Source organism: Sminthopsis crassicaudata, chromosome 4 (genome assembly GCF_048593235.1).
Source record: "Sminthopsis crassicaudata isolate SCR6 chromosome 4, ASM4859323v1, whole genome shotgun sequence".
In the NCBI taxonomy this organism is placed as follows: domain Eukaryota; kingdom Metazoa; phylum Chordata; class Mammalia; order Dasyuromorphia; family Dasyuridae; genus Sminthopsis; species Sminthopsis crassicaudata.
In genome coordinates this window covers 448093679-448110215 of record NC_133620.1, presented here as the reverse complement: position 1 = coordinate 448110215, position 16537 = coordinate 448093679, and the positions used below count along the sequence as shown (strand labels likewise).

General features: G+C 39.0%; 1 protein-coding gene across 1 annotated transcript in view; it reads right to left on the bottom strand.

Annotated features, from left to right (window-relative positions):
• Nucleotides 1–16537, bottom strand: part of LOC141540031 (acid-sensing ion channel 2-like) — a 333134-nt gene that overhangs the window by 101407 nt on the left and 215190 nt on the right. The gene's annotated exons all lie outside the window — the stretch shown is intronic.

Here is a 16537-nt window from a genome sequence, read left to right as displayed (position 1 = left end):
AAATCTTCATTTGGTGGGCAGGAGAATTGGGTTCTAGGATCCCTACTGTCACCAATGTGTTATGGCTTGCAAAGTCTGTTTTAAAATTGGAACACATCTCCCTTTGTCCCTTCCTCTCCGGCTAAGCCTGACCACACTGGAGTTGCTTGGGAAGAAGTACAGCACATAGGACTTCTTCTCTGAGACTCCTGGGTGACAGTTTGGGGTTAGGGGGAGTGACTGCACATAGGAACTCAGCTGGGCAGGCCTCCGCTCTTCTGCAGTCAGGACACACAGGAAGGCTTGTCCCCACCAGCTGAGACACAAATTTTGCAAAGTGGAAAGAAGGCGGGTGGTCGTATGGAGCTGGTCTCATTAAGAATGGCTTCATCCCAGAGATGCTTGAAATAGGAAGCTGCCCTAATGCAATACAGACATTTGCTTGGAGATGATTAATTACTTGAAAAAGATGTTGATGGCACTGGGTAGAGGGAACAGTAACACTTCGAGGTAAAGTACTGGAGGCCAATTAAGAGCCGTCAGAAATGAAGATATTGGTAACTTTAAAATGCAAAAAGTAGCCGGTGAGTAATTATGATTCAACTTTTCCCCATTTCTATTCCTGTATGCTTGTTGTAGAGAGGGAGGTCCTCTTGGAAGAGGGAGGATGGAAGAGAATAAACACATTAAACACCTACTATGTGCCAGGTGTTTTACCAGGATGGTACAACAGGTCTCTAGGGGAGGAACCCCCGTTTTTGCTGCCAAAAAAAAGCAACTGGAAATGTCTGCTTTGATGATGGATCAGGATTAAAAGCTTTAAAAGATCTTAGATGTAGTGACGGAATGGACATCAGAGCCTCATTTTACAGATGAGGAAAATGAGGTCTAAAGAAATCAAAGGATTATTATAGAATCACAGATTTAAAGTTGGAAGGGACCTTAGGGGATTTCTAATCCAAACATTTTACAGATGAGAAAGTTGAGCTCTATAGAAGTCAAAGGATTATTATAGAATCACAGATTTAATGTTGGAAGGGACCTTAGGGGATTTCTAATCCAAACATTTTACAGATGAGAAAGTTGAGCTCTATAGAAGTCAAAGGATTATTATAGAATCACAGATTTAAAGTTGGAACAGATCTTAGGGGATTTCTAATCTAACCATTTTACAGATGAGGAAGTTGAGGTCTAGAGAGGTCAAGGAATTATTATAGAATCACAGATTTAAAGTTGGAAGGAATCTTAAGGGACTTCTAGTCCAAGCATTTTTACAGATGAGGAAACTGAGGTCCGAAGAGGTCATTGGATTACTGGATCCTGGATATCAAATTGGAAGAGACCTTGAATCAACCCTCTCATTTCACAGACAAGCACAGTAAGAGATCAAATGCTCAGCCCAAGATCAATCAGGGAGTGAGCAGCAGAGCTGAGTTTGGAACTCAGATTCTGACTCTAAAGCCAGCCCAGCTACTGTTTTCCCTCAAGCTGCTAGCCAGTTGATTGGGGATGATAACAAGATCTAGAGCCTTTCTCCAGGGTGGCCTATCAATCAACAGAAAAGTGAAAATCTGGCTGTTTAAGGGCCTCTGTACCCTTATGAAGCTCATAATTTATGTAGACATATGTCTGTGGGCATCTTGGGCAGCCGAGGAAAGGGCAGCTTGTGGGACAAGGAGCAGAAAGCCCCACTCATGTGGCAATGTCACAGTCTTAGAAGATTCAGCTTGGACTTGGTCTCTTGATGTGAAAATCACCCGCTGCAATCCTGCAAGGAAATGTGTCTAGCTAGATGTGGGAGTGGGGCAAGTGTTCAAATATGTATTTTTCCCCCTTTGGAACAGAAATGTGAAACTATAGCAACCTCAAGACTTTGTTCTGGCTTCTGGATGTGAGGAATGAGAGGAGGAAGGGGACAGAACAATGGGTATCTGCTACCCGAAGATGGGCGTGCCATTTTTCATTTATCTTTGGCATCTCTGTGGTCAGGAGGCAGAGGTCTATTTGGCACCATGTGACTGGGAGTTTGTGCCAGTTTCCTACCTCTTTCCTCCCCACTGCAGCTACCCTTTTAGAAAAATCTTATATTTATTGATAGTTTTTGTTTTGACATCCATCTTTACTTCTAAATATGTCTGTCACCTCTCCTAATAAAGAATAAAAAAGGAAGAAAAAAAGAGCAGTTTGGCAATTCCATCTATCAGGCACATTTGATGATGTAATACATACCATATTCCACGGGCACAGCCCCCCACCTCTGCAAGAAGGGTGGACATACACCTTTCTTTCAAATAGGGCAGCTAAAATATTGATGGAACAGAAGAGAAGTTTATGTTGAGATGCTTCATACATAGGATACACAACCAAGGGCATAAAGGTCAAGAAGATCCAGTTTCAAATCCCATCGCTGTCAATTACAAAATCAATGATTTTGGGGCAAGTCATATGACTTATGTGAACCTCATTTCCCTTTTCTGTAAAATGGACTAGATCTTCTTTCATCCTCCAAGTGGGGGATTCCCCCCCTCAGAAATCATATAGCCTTTGTTTCATAAGTCTCCAGTGTCCTCATCACTTAATATTATATATTATTACTGCATGATACCATTCAAAGAGTGATGGTTTAGATTCAGAAGATATCAGTATTCATTTACTGCCATTTTTTGTCTGTGTGATCTTGGACAGTTATCTTTACTACTCAGAGATAGACTCCTCAATTACAAAATAATAGGGTTCTAGTAATGATCTCTAAAATCATAGGGTTCTATTCAATGGGTGCTTAAGTTGCTTGCATTCTTAAGTCTACAGTTCTATAGCTATACTGCTCTTCAGTCAACTATTTTTTTCAGACAAGTCTGAGTCTTGGTGACCCCAAATGGAGTTTTCTTGACAAAGATCCTGGTTTGCCATTTTCTTCTCCAGTCCATTTGACAAATGAGGAAACTGAGGCAAACAGGGGTAAGTGACTTGCCCAGGGCCACATAAATTGTAAGTGGCCAAAGCCAGATTTGAACTCAGGAAGATGACTCCTGCTGAATCCAGGTCTAGTGCTCTATCCACTGCACCACCTAGCTATTCCCCAAGTGGCTTAATTAATGGCTTAATCCCTGATTAAATTCCTTGAGGGTGGGAACTATATCTTATCTAAACTGTATTTCTGCCCCCTCCTCTTCCCAGTCATGTTCTGAATCAAATAGATATATGACTAATGTCTGATAGAAAAATTAACCTATTAGTGTTGTCCAAAAGTTCCTGTATCTTCCACATCACTACCTATGTTTCTCATTGTGGTAAAAATCAATGCAGAGAATGGTTTCATTGATGCTTCAATCTTTTAAAAGATAAAATTGTTATCAAGATGACTTTCCAGTAACGGAATAATCTTTCAGCTGTTGTCTTTGTAGCTGAAGTTTCTCCATCACTACTGCTGTTGGCCAATTCTGTGATCAGTAAAAGGGAGTAATGTACATCCTTCATCTGGCCCGCAGTCTGTAAGGCTTCCTGAAGTCACATCATTTTTTGTATTTGTATTTTTGGTTTTTGTTCTCACCTGAAGGTTTTTGTAAAATTTTGATTTAACCTTCAGGTAGTGTCAGATTCATTGAATAGAATGTTAGATCATAGGATCATAAATTTAGACTTGGAGGCCATCTATTCCAATCTCCTTACTTTCCAGATGAGGAAGCAGAGGATCATAGACATTAAGTCTGAGATCACCCAGGAGTGTCCCAATGTCAGGTCTGGAATTTGAACCAAAGTTTCCAAAGGATCTTAAGGACCACAAAGGCAGCCATTTGCTGTTGTGCCATATCCTGCCTCCAGCCTCCTCTGTACCTCAGGAGAACTAAGGAATCTGAGGAGGGACAATACTAGGAAGAACAGAATATCACTCTTGGCAAGCCATCCCAATCCCACTTAATTCTCACACCCCACCCTGGGCACAATCCCAAAGAATCTTCAGAAATAGACTCCCTTTGACAGCTGATCTGTGTGTGAACGTGCTGTTCACAGCTCTGCTTCTGACTCTGAACTTCTCCACCATCCCTCCTCAGCTGCCTTCTCAACCAGGAGTATTTGTCTACTTCTCCAGCCTTCCTTTCTAATTGGTTAGTTTCTCCTGGAGTCACCAGTTTGGGGAAGGACCACAGGTTGGCCATTCTTCATATCTCTCCTGAGTCTGCTTCTGTCTTTCTGGATGTTATTTACCCTCTGCCTTCCCCTGCACTGGAACCATCTGATCTCCTCTCTCTTTGCTTTTCAGCTTCATTTTTTCTCTGCTATTTCCCCATTAAAATGCAAGCTCCTTGAAGGCAAGAATCTTTTTCTTCTTCTTCCTCTTCTTCTTCTTCTTCTTCTTCTTCTTCTTCTTCTTCTTCTTCTTCTTCTTCTTCTTCTTCTTCTTCTTCTTCTTCTTCTTCTTCTTCTTCTTCTTCTTCTTCTTCTTCTTCTTCTTCTTCTTCTTCTTCTTCTTCTTCTCTCCTTCTCCTTCTCCTCCTCCTCCTCCTCCTCCTCCTCCTCCTCCTCCTCCTCCTCCTCCTCCTCCTCCTCCTCCTCCTCCTCCTCCTCCTCCTCCTCCTCCTCCTCCTCCTCCTCCTTCTTCTTCTTCTCCTTCTTCTTCTTCTTCTTCTTCTTCTTCTTCTTCTTCTTCTTCTTCTTCTTCTTCTTCTTCCATTTCTATCTCCAGAATTAAGCATAGTGTATAGCAAATAATTGGTGCTTAATAATTGCTTATTTACTGAAATAGAATATAATAATGCTAAATAAATGCCTGTTGGATGAAATAAAATATAAGCAACTGGACATCAGAGGCTGATCATTTTTGTTTTTGAACACCCCAGCTCTTAGTACCCATACTTAGAATACAGTTGATAATAAATACTTATTGACTTGAATAGAATGAATTCCTCCTCCTGTCTGCCTCTTAGACAGAAAAGAAAGTGAGCTTAATAATTTTGCACAGAACCTGCCTCACATAAACCCAATTCACCTGCAAGTTAAGACATCATCCTTTTGATGTCAGTGATAATTCTTTGAGAATGAAGGACAAATGATATTCTTAGTTGCTTACATATTGTATTCCTCCTCCCAGAAGAATGCAAGCTCCTTGAGGACAGGAGCTTTTTAAAAATTTTAATGGTACTTCCATTGCCCTGAATGTGAAAAGTGACCAATAAATGGTTTGGATTAGATTTCCAGGAGCCAAGAGAGTAGAGAAAGAGGTAAATTGCTGTAACTCTCTCATATTCATCACCAGATGATCACAAAATAGCACCTCAAAACAAATTCTAGAGCAGCAAAACAAGAAAAAACAATCTTTTAGTCTAAGAAATTTGGAGGATTGGCAAGGATGATCTACAGGGATCTGTAGGGAACTATAGAATAGGACAGGAAGTGTCCCAACAAGCCAGCAGCAAACTCCATCTTAACTAACTAGAGGAAGATCCTGAACCCGAGTGTTGTGCAGCAGGCAGATGTCAATACTAGGACCCCCCATATGCCTCAATGCAGACAGGGGAACTAGCAGACTGCCATTCCAAGAACTGCCATGTGCTTCAGTGTTGCACCGGGCAAACAGGCATCCTTCAGCTGCCAGAGCTCCATGTGCTTCAGCATAGCCTAGGGGAAACACAGAAACATTCCACTGGCCCGAGCACACAAGATGCATTGGCAGTGGGACCCCAGCTTGGCGCAGCCAGAACCATACTATCTCTAGCAACACCAACCATTCCTCATCCCACCCCTTTATTGCAGCACCCCAGGCAGGGTAGCACTAGGTAAAAGGACAGCTCCTGGAAGCCCTGAGACACTGCCCCTTCCAGGGGCAGAGCTCAAATTGCCTGAATTGAGGAAATGTCTACCAGTTGAGGAATGACTGAACAAGCTGTGGTATATGAATATAATGGAATACTGTTATGTAAGAAATGATGACCAGGTTGATTTCAGAAAAACCTGGAAAGATTTGTATGAACTGATGCAAAGTGAAATGAGCAGAACCAGGAAAACATTATATACAGTATCATCAACATTATGTGATGATCAATTATGAATGACTCAGTTCTTTTCAGCAACACAATGGTTCAAGATAAGTAAAAGAACTCATGAAACAAATGCTGTTCACATCCAGATAAAGAACTGGGACTCTGAATGCAGATGGAAGCATACTTTTTTCATTTACTTTATTCTTTTTCATGCTTTATTTTTCTTTTGATCTGTTTCTTTTTTCACAACTTTGGCTAATATGGAAATGTTTTACATCATATCATGTGTATAACCTATGCCAAATTACCTACCATTTTCAGAAGGGGGAATGGTGGGAAGGAAGGAGAAAAATTTGGAACTTAGAATTTTATAAAAATAAATGCTAAAAATTGTCTTGATATGTAATTGGGAAAAATAAAATACTATTTTTTTTTGATAAATAAAAGGTTTATTGTAGAAATTTGGAAGTAAAGCTCAGTTACAAAGACGCCAGGGCCAGAGGTGGCCACTGGTGGGCAGGGACCCTTACATGGCTGGAAGGATACCATGTGTTGGCTGGGAGGGCTCCTGCCAAAATAAAATACTATTAAAAAGAAAAAAAAAATCCTTAAAATGGAATTATAAATAGTCCAATATGATTGAAAATGATAAATAAGCATTTTGTTACCCACATGTATAACTTGTTCTATATCAATGCTTATGAAGACCAAGTTAGCACCCTGTATATCTTAGAATCAGCCGGAGTCAGGATAAGCAAAAGTCCTTGGTCTTTATTCTTGGTCTTTAGGGGTAGAAGTCAAGGAAATGGATGCAGGATCTCCACAACCTTCTTTCTCCTCTATTGCCAAAGTGACTCTGGCTTGTCTTACTCCACCCTCTAATCCTTCCCACAATTCTCTGTATACACCAAAAGATTGGGCCAGCACAGAATAATGGGAAGGGCCATTTTCCAAGCATATTCTTATAGAGCATTGTCCAATCAGTAATTAGTCTTAAGTGCTCGGTGGTTGTACAACATCAGTGCATCAACTCAGAGTTTCAGCCCTTTACAAAGGCTTATCCTTTTTTTTTTTTTTGGTGTCACAGACAAGTCTATGGACTCCTGGTCAGTGTCATGTTTTTATATGCATATAATAAAATATCTAATACAGTCAGTTATGACTTAATGTAAGTAATGTAAGTTCTTCAGACTTTCCCTTCTGCTCAGTGTCCTGACAACACCTTACAAACTGAAATTGAGCAACACAAATTTATAGAAAACAAGAACTATCTGTCTTGAAAAGGAAACCAATCATATTGAAATACAATTCACATTTTTTAAAAAGTTCATAGACTCCAGTTTCAAAAACATATTAATTGTGTGACCTTGGCCAAGTCATTTAATCTTGACTACCTATAGATTCCCATTTAAGCTCCCTTACTCTATTGATAATCTCTTCATTTGTATTTAATAAGCATTTATTAAGCGCTTTCTATGTGTTTGGTATTAGAGATGGAAAGATTAAGAGAAAAGCAGTTCTTACCAATATGTGATAAAATGTTCCAAATGTCTAACAATTAAATACATGAAAATGAAAGCAATTCTGAAATTTTAACTCACATCCAATAAACAGATTAGCCAAAATTGTGAGGGGAGAGTTGGGGAGCTATGGGATGATCATGCATTGTTGATTAAATTGTAAATTGGTCAGACCATTCTGGAGAGCAACCAAGAGCTGTAGTTCAAAAGTCACTATAGGCTCATAACTCAAATAGACGAGAGACAGAAGGAAAAGATCCATTATCTTATGAAAACATTTATAAGTGGCTCTTTTTGAAATGACAAAAAATTGGAAACATGGTAGATGTTTATCAGTTGGGGAATGAATGGACAAATGATGGCACGTGGATGAAATAGAATTTAATTGTACCATAGGAGAAGGGAAGAGAACAAGGTTTTATTAAGCAACCCCCATGTGCCAGGTACTGTGCTAAACACTTCACAAATATAGGCCCATTTGATTCTCACATGCACCTGTCAGGTAGGTGCTATGGTTATTCCTATTTTATAAATCAGTAAATGGAGACATAGAGAGGTTAAGTTGCTAGTGTCACATGGTTAGTTAGAAAGTGTGACTACTAAATGTCTGAGGAAGTTTTGAATTCAGGTATTTTTGACTCATACTCTATGCTCCACCTAGCTGCCTGAGATTTAGCAGCTGTGTGAACCTGGACAAGTCACTTAACCTGAGGGAAGTAGGGGACATAACTATTGCTTGCGGCTGATTCTCCCACTATTGAACCCCAGAATTACTGGGTGTCTCCTCCTCATGGTGTTTTACTCATGTCCCATCACTGGACTTCAAGAACATCCAGTTTTCTAATTTAATCTGTCAAGTTTCTCCTTCCCCCTTATTTCATTCTAAAATGTTCTTGGTTAGGCTAATGACCCTTCCTGCCAAATATATTTTCTGCAGATGAGATGTATTCAATCCTTCGCCGAGGGCCCATCATTCTGGTATCATAACCACTATCATTGCGAAAATAAATTCTGTTCTCTGACACCATCTTCATGGTCAGCTTTTATTTCCTGAATTATCTTTTTTCTTCCAAAGTCAAGACTGGTAGAAGAGCCACTCTGCCCTCCAGCCCTTCCTCCTCCTCCCTCCTACTTTGAAGGCCCCAGCAATTCCTTTGAGGTTTTTTCTTCTTCTTTCCTCAGAAGAGTATGGTGATTCCTGGTCCTAAGGACCCTTGGTGAAAGGCAAGTTTTCCATCGCATTTTGGATCCATGTTCCAGGAAGATGGCATACCTCCTAATTAGATAGAGCCTATCTTTCTATATATCCCTCAGCAGGAAGTCACCAGCACAACTACAGACCATGGTAACTGGATTCCTCCCACCTGCTGAGGGCTATGAATTCTTCTTGTTGCATGCCGTACAGCATACTGATTCTTACACAATCTACAGGGGAATGAAATTTCATGTCTGTTTTATAGTGCTACTGTTAGAAAACTAGGTAAGAGAAGAAATGGGACAAAATGTTCAGAGAATTGAGGTCAAATCCTGCCTGAGAGACCAGCTGCACAACTCTGGGGAAATCACTTAACTACTGCGTGCCTCAGTTTCCTCATCTGTAAAATGAGGAAATTGGATTCTCACACCTCCATGTTCTTTCTCAGAGTTTTCCCTCTCTGGGGAATGCCTTTCCTTCTCCATCATTGCCTGCCAAACTCCTTCCTACCCATTAAAATCCATCTCAATTTACTTTATTCTTTTTCATGTTTTATTTTCCTTTTGATCTGTTTCTTCTTTCACAACTGTGACTAATATGGAACTAATATGGAAATGTTTTACATCATATTGTGTATAATCTGTACCAAATTACCTACCATTTTCAGAAGAGGGAATGATGAGAAGGAAAGAGAACCTTCACCTCCAGGAAGCCAAATGCTCACTGCTATTTGTATTTACATTCAGTTCAATTCATGGGATCTCAAGATCAATGGCTCCCTTTTAGTTCTAAATCTGTGATCCTAGATGCTATATGTCTATACCATCTCTGGTTGCTGAGAGCATTTGTCTAGAGGAAGACATCAGCCTTAACTATCTATGTTTACAGCCAAGAAATGGAGTTAGTTCCCTCAACTCTTTTGCACAGAGGGATGCTTGTAAGTATGGGTCATTTCATCATTGATCTGGAATTATAAAGACCTTGATCCAATCTACTCATTTTACAAAGAAAGAAACTGAGGCTAGAGAGGTTATGTAACTTACCCAACATTAGATAAGGAGTAAAAATCAAAGATGCTTTTGTTCAGGGCTAATGAAGTCGCCTGGATACAGAGCCAGTACTTTACTTACTTTGACACATTGCCTGCTCTAGTGCTGTTGCTATGAAGTTGATGCTGTGAACATGGCTGGTGTAATCTTTATGGGATTGTCTGTGATTTCAGTAAGATTCAGAGTTTGGCATGAAAAGAGAAGCCAAGTGAAGTTGGAGGGTGTGACTGACAGTTATAGACCCGCAACTAGAGGGTGAGTGACAAGGAGGGTTGTGGTGTTTGTGGGCTCTTCCTTAAGCTGTGAAGTATGCTTCCTGAGATTTTATGTTGCTTCTCTACTAAGAGCCAACATCCAGTTGGAACCTAATGTCAAGTACTAGACACCTAGTAGAAGAGGCACAATACATTGACAAGTAGTGATACCATTTCTGTTTGAAAGCCTCCAGTGATGGGGAGCTCAGTATCTCTTTCCCCCACCTTTTTTTTTTTGATAGATATAATTATTAGAAAGGAGGAGGTAGCATGGAATAATGGATAGAGAGTTGAACTTGGAATCAAGAAGATGAGTTAAAAACCCTGCCTCAAAAAATATCAGTTGTGTGACCCAGGGAAAGTCATTTACCTTTTCCCTAACTCAGTTTCCCTATCTGTAACTTGTGGGCATAATAATATCTCATAAGGCTGTTGTGAGAACCAAATGAGATAATGTGTGTTAAGAACGTTGCAAAATGTCCAGGTCCTATATCCAATGTAAGTCTTGTTTTTCCCTTCCCCCTTTTCTCCTCATCCTCTTCTTCTCCCTCCTCAGGCTTCGTAAATGATGTATTTCCATTCCTCATCCCAACGGCATGTCTATAACAGGGATTCTTCTACTAGAAATCACAGGATCTTTGACATAGTGTTGCTATTGCTTCTTCCCTACTTTCTTTGTGATGCACTAACCCATTCACTAACCTCTTAATTCTTTCCCAATATTCTCAGAATATTTTTCTTTTTGGTTTCCTTCCTGGATCATTTCTTCTAGGTTGTCAAACAAGCCTTCATCCTCTATAACAGGCTGCTTTGCTGCAAGACGTTACCCAAATCCTTTTGCTTTTTCTTCTGGCAGAAAGAGCACTTTGCAGTTCTAGCATTTGTACTGGGAAACGTCTCAGGAAAGAGGTAAATGTAGCACCTACCCTCCATGTCACTGCAACAGTTCCCTTGGTGTCCATACTTCCTTGGTGGCAAGATAAACTAACAGCTTCCCCCTGCCTTTTCTATGATTCCTCCTAGAAACTCCCCCTATAAACTGCCAAGCTTGAAACTCTCAGCTTCCCTTAATCTTCCCCAAAATGTAGCTCTTCTTTATCTACATCAAATTTAAACATTTAACAAAGCAACAAAACAATTTCAATAACAAAATATCCAATTCCTCTCTGGTGAGCTCAGGGGGGAAAATCTCCACGATATTCCCCATTTCATCAACTGGCTAATGAAACACTTTTGTGGGACACTTTCTGATAAGAACCCCTCAAAATTCAAAATTTACTAGAGCAAAAATCTAGAGCTCCTGAATCAAAGAAAAGATACAACAAACATGTAGAGAGAAATCATTCACATAGCAAGAAACCAATTAACACAAGACCTGGCAGCTTCTACTAACAATGAGAGGAGATCTTAGACTAGATATTTTAAAAGCCCAAAAAGGCTTACAAGATTATAACCAAGGCTTGCAGTAAAAAATAACTTACCATGAAGAGCTGAGAATAATCTTATAAAGAAGGGGAAAAAAAGAATTCTTTAATGGAATAGCAGACTTTCAGGCATTTCTGATTAAGTGGCCAGAGCTGAGTAGGAACTTTGAAATGCAAATATAAGAGTCAAGAGAAACCTAGAAAGGTAAATTTATTTAAGCAATTGAAAAGGGATGTATGATGAAGTGCTAACATTCTAATAGGGTAAGAAGAAAATTTCTCTTCAGAATCTTAATCTTTTCAAAAAGAATTGAGGGAGTTAAATAAGAAAAAAAAGAGGACCTGGGGAGGTGGATTGGTTCCATCCTGAGGTTTTAAGAGGGAAAGAGAAGGGCAAAACTTCCTATTTCCTAATAGGGTGTGGGAGAAGAGAATACAAACACGTAGCAAGGAGTGTGGGGAGCAGGTAAATGTTGCTCTCATTTGAAACACCCAAAGGTGCATTGAGACACAATTTGGTGTAAAAATATATTGAACTCAACAAGTAAACAAGCAAGAATAGGGAGGTTGTTAAGAGAGAGGAATAATATTTGAGAGGAAAGTTATAAGCAAAACAGACTTCTTTAAAAAAGGGTATTAAAAAGGAAAAAAGAAGAAAGGTGAGAAAACAGAATACAAGATAGTGGCCATCAACTGGGAAAAGAATGAATAAATTGTAGTATATGAATCAATGGGATATTATTGCATCATAAGAATTGATGAAAGAGATGATTGCAGAGAGTCCTGGGTAGTATAGACTGAAACAAAATGAAAAAGAGTCAGGAGGACAATTTATATCAAGAACAACAACATTATAAAGAAAAATAGCTTTGAAAGGCTTAAGAATTCTGATCAGTGCAATAACCAAATCTCTCTCCAGAAGAAACATAAATTTTTTTAAATTAATGGGTTTTTTTTCCAATTACATGTAAAGAGAATTTTCAACATTCATTCATATGTATCATGACAATGAGATAACAGGTTTAAGACGGTGACAAAGACATACATTTTTGGAATTGGTCTCTCTGTAGATTGAGGTTTTTTTTTTTTTTGGCTATATATATATTTGTTGTTTCCCCCTTTTCTTTCTATTGGTTTGTGAATTAGGGAAAAGACTGAAGAGAGAGAGAGGGATTAACAATATTGATGTCAAAAAGGAAAAATAAAACGATGGCCATTGCAACATTTTTTTAAAGCACAGAAGAGGACCAAAGGAAAGTCAGAAAGAATGCACAGACCCATAGGATGGTTTTAAAAATAATGGCAAGCAAGGGGAAGCTAGGTGGTGCAGTGGACAGAGTGCCAGCCCTGAAGTCAGGAGGACCTGAGTTCAAATCTTGCCTCAGACACTTAACATTTCCTGTGTGACCCTAGGCAAGTCATTTAACCCCAATTGCTTCAGCTAAAAAAAGAAAAAAAAAAGTAATGGCAAGCAGTCAAGAAAGCTTTATTAAACAACTTCTGTATGCACTGTGCTATAGCTGGGGATACAAGGAAATGCAAAAGACTGTCCCTACTCTCAGAGAGCTCATCATTTAATGAAGGAGATGATAGAAAAGAGAACTATGTACAAACTAAATAGAGATAAATTAGAAATAACATGTCAAATTTATATTAATACTTAAAATAAGCCATACAAAATGAAGATTTGTGGTGCTATATAAATTTTTTTACGTATATATTGTCTGACGGGTATGGAAATGCTTTTGGGGATGTTTAAAAGTCAACCTATATGTATATGTGTATATGTATATGTATTATATGTATGGATGTAGAAAAGTCAGAACTATTTTTCTAATATTGAAGAATGTCACAGTGGAACTGGGATTAACCTTGTTCCATTTAGCTCAGAAGAATAAAACCAGGAGCAATATGGTAGACCTTGTACTGTTTATTTAGGTTGATTCGAGAGAAAGCTTTCTAATGCTAATAATAGCTCCAAGTTTGCAAAGTAATTTCTATATATTATTTCACGTGATCCTTATGCTATGTTTGCTCCCATTTTCCAGATGGGAAAATTGAAGTTGAGAGAAGTTAAGTGACTGGACCAGAGTCACACAGCTAGTAAGTAAGTGGCTGAAGAAGGATTTGCACTCAGGCATTCCTGAAATGAAGTCCAGTATTCTCTCTATTATCCTGTGCATCTTCCTACTTCTTAATGATTAAAGTTATGAAAAAGGGAGTACTAGTGACTCCTCCCTCACTGGAGGCTTTTTCTTTGTGGAGGGGATTATTAATTTAGGTGTGGATTGGATTGATCAACTCTGAGAGGATTTGATTGGTTCTTGTTTATGGGAATGTTTCCAAGCATATACTGTAGGGACAGAGCCTCTGTCTTTATCTCTCATGCTTCTTCCAGGTTTAAAAATATGCATTTCTAGTAATTAATGTTGAATTTTAATTGAGACAGGATAGCACTAATTAGTTTGTTTTAGGTATTTGGGCATTCAGCCCCCTGAACTCAATATGTAAATATATTCAGGGATGAATAAGTCAGTGATTCTCTTTTGAGACCATAGTGCTAACTCAATACCTTTATAGATTTCAAACTAGGGGAGTCCTAAAAAGCTGGAGGGGAGGAAATGGAGGCATAAATTAGCTACTTGTCCCAAAGAAAGAATAAAGGGCAGGTCCAGCATCGGAATTCAACTCCTCTAGAGCCAAAGTTCTTTTCATTCTACCACATGGTATTTTGAATCCATAAAGGAGAAAGTTTATAAAAAGAATGGAAAATTAGATTGTAAAGGTTTTTAAATGCCAACAAAGGCGTTTGATGCAGTCACCGAAGTTTATTGAGTAGGGGATTGACATGGTCAAACTTATATTTTAGAAATATTAATTTGCCAGCTAAGGGATGGCAGAATGGAGAGGGGTCATGGAATCATAGATTTATAGCTTTATAATCTAATCCTCTTGTTTTACCAGGGGAAACTGAGGCCCAGAGAGGTTCAATGACTTTCCTGAAGTCACACAAGTACAAGCAAACAAATATCTGTTGACTCCTAAGAGAGTGTCCACTTTATGATCCAGTTACTCAGATCAATTAAGGACGATTACAATGATCCTGGGAGAAGTGACCTAGGATGGAGGCCAAGTGAGTGTAGAGAATAGAATGAATGAGATGGCTAGTAAGTGCTGGAAATCAGATTTGAATCAGGGTTTTCCTGACTTCATTCTAACCAGAAATTCAATGAGACAAATATTTTATGCACTGCGCTATGGGAAATCTAAGATCAAAAAGTTATACAGCAGCAAAATAACTGTATGGACATGTATACATATATTGTATTTAACTTATACTTCAACATATTTAATATGTATTGGTCAACCTGACATCTGGGGGAAGGGGTGGAGGGAAGGAGGGTAAAGTTGGAACAAAAGGTTTTGCAATTGTCTATGCTGAAAAATTACCCATGCATATATATTGTAAATAAAAGTTATAATGATAATAATAATAATAGTAATAATATAGTTATATAGTCCCTGTTCTCAAGGAGATTATGGTTTAATGGGGGGATATAGCATCTCAACTGTCCACAATTGAGAAGGATACAATGTAAAATGTACCAGGAGCAAAAGGAAAGATCCAAAAAGGGCTCCCTAGAAAATCTGGGGAGAATAAATAATTTTTCTTGTGGTATATTAAGTGTCTGAGATAGAATTTGAATTTAGTTTTTTGTTGACTGCAAGCTCAGCACTTTCTGCCACTGTGGAGTGGGTGTCTAGAAGGAAATTTGTAGCCTGATTGTGGCGGACCCTGAATATGAAGATCAAGAAATTAATTCAGCAGGCAGTGGGGAGTCATTGAAAAGAAGTGATCTGATCATGGTATTGGGTTGGAAAAATTACAAACCCTATTTTATAAATCCCTTATTATTCCAAAGCTATCACAAGGATTCCTCTAATCCACAAAAAAATAAAACTCTTTGGTAGCATCTACATGTGCCCAATGGGAATCAGTGACAGCTAAAAGGCTTATCGTTCTCATTTCCCTATGACTTACTTGGATAGTAAGAAACAAAGAAATGAGTGAGCTTGAGAATGTCTCTTCCTTTTCTTTGGGCTCAATTTCTCTCTCTCTAAAGTAAAGAATCTGGTCTTCTAATATCCTTTCCAGATCTAACATTTTCTAGTTCTATAGCAACCAGCATCATACTTTCTCTCTTTACTATGATTTCTACCACCTCTACTATCTTCTATTTTGCTTAAAAAGCTGACAAAAAAACCCAAAGACATATACCCCTCATAAGTCATATCTTGGAAGTCTAGGCGTATGCTCACCCCACCAATAGTAGCCCCCCCTGCTACCTAAGGGATGGGCAAACAGCCTCACTGAAGCATCAAGGCAACCTAAGAGAAATAGGAGAGGGCATGTGCCAAGTGAGTCAAACCACTACCTTAGTCATTATTTCAACTAAGACCCCAATGGAGATAGACCAGGACCATTAAGCCAAAGGTCTTGGAAATACCCCATGTCCCATAGACCACTATTTCAGCTTCCAGACTAGACTGTACACATTGAGGAGAATGCAATATGGAGAAGAATTCCATCTTCCTAACTATCCCTTATACCAACTTCTGATCAACTGCCACCAAAAGATAGGAAAGCCCACGAGCCCTGGAAGTGACACCAATCCTTATCCCTATAGCACTGACCCTGCTCTATTGGGAGTTAGGAAGCAACTCCATGGAGATGGGGTCTCTCAGCACTATAACCACAGCTACTGAAGACTCAAGAAAAAAGATCTTCCCATCAATCTTTTCGGCACTGTCCAAGATTGATATCAGAAATAGATATGTTTTGGAATGGAAATGACATTAAAGACATGGCCTTAACCATCTTATTTGCTATCATGCCTAAGGACCACTGGACCTTTCCATCTGATTTGCCACAGAAACCTTTTCTATGCGTTATCTCCTTTGGTAGAACATGAACTCATTGAAAGCAGGAATAGTCTTTTGTATTTGTATCCCTAATGAAGCATCGCACTTTGACTAATAAATGCTTCATTCATTCATTCATTTGTACCAAAGGATCCTAAAACACTGAGCGGAAGGTAATAATATTTCACATAATAGACTGAGAAATCTGAAGACCT